Source organism: Crocodylus porosus, unplaced genomic scaffold (assembly GCF_001723895.1).
Source record: "Crocodylus porosus isolate Cpor-Errol unplaced genomic scaffold, CroPor_comp1, whole genome shotgun sequence".
Lineage (NCBI taxonomy): Eukaryota > Metazoa > Chordata > Crocodylia > Crocodylidae > Crocodylus > Crocodylus porosus.
The window spans coordinates 11411075-11412320 of record NW_017728942.1 but is presented as its reverse complement, the minus strand read 5'-3'; positions in this window follow the sequence as shown (position 1 = coordinate 11412320).

The following is a 1246-nucleotide window of genomic DNA, read 5'->3' as shown; positions in this document are numbered from 1 at the left end:
TCAGCCCCGGGGAGGCGAGGGGCCTGGGCGGGAGGCAGCGCCGGCGTGGCGGCGCGAGGCCGTGGGAGAGCGTGGCGCTAGGAAGTAGCTGGTGAAAGAGTTCGTGCCCGAAAGCTTGCAGAGGACTCTTCCCCGACTCCTTCGTCGGTCTGATGAAGGAGATCGCATCGACCCAGAGAGCCTGGTCTGCCCGCGCCCCTGGACCCACACCGCCTCAGCCACCACCCCAGACACGAGGGCGCATTTACCCAGCAACACGGTCCGCCAACAAGGTACAACTTCCAGCTTCCTGCTCCCAGCGCAAAATCTCTGGGTTAGAAAACACCAGTCTCCCCCGGGCTCAGAGCTTCACTTTGAGCGCTGCCCTTTGCTTGACAATAGGTTTGCGGAGGGGCTGGCAGGAGGCAGGGGGAGGAGGTTTCCACATGTGCTGCAGGGCGGGGGGCTTCCAGCCCCAGCCTCCTCTCTCCTCCCAGGCACTCGGACAAAGGCGGCTCGCGGAGGGCTCCGGGGAGGCCAAGCACTTAACTGCTTTACAAAGGAAGATGCTCAGGGAAGTGCATCAGGTGATCCCTCACAGCTGTCTCGGATAAGCGAAGCCGAGCCAGAGCAGTAAACCACCGAGATGACCACGGTGCAACTTCTACCGACTGCAGCACGGCCAGTTGCCCTCGCTCCCCTCCATGGCTGTCCATAAGCGGAGGCAGACGGGGGAGCTTTGGGCCGGAGAAAAATTGATGAGATTGCTTTGGTAGCAGAGAGGGAAGGGTGCATCCCTGAACAGCCGTGGCAAAGGGAGGCTCGGGAACAAAGGGACTGGAAGGCATTTACCAGGGCAGAGGCTGCTCTTTTATTAATTATTATTATTATTATTATTATTATTACTACTACATTTCATGTTCCAGGTCAAATTAGCCAAATCAGTTCCAAATCATCCCCTGAGCACAACTCAGTCATTTCAAAACCGCTTTGATTGAGCGGGCAGGACTCAGTCGTTCTAAACCCGGCGTACGGCGCTACAACCGGCAAGCGCCCCCCGTCCCAGGCTCTCGCCCTACTCCCAAACCCCCGGCAGGCATCCTCCGTGCAGGCCCAAGCCTGGAGGTCTCGGGGTTCGGATGCCCCCACTCGATCTTGGCCGAAGCTGTGCGAGGGACAGGTCTTGACCGCCGACCCGTGCACCAGGCCCACCAGATACCTGAAGGTGCCCGACCAGCAGCGCTGTGCTCCAGCACGCAGCCCCGGG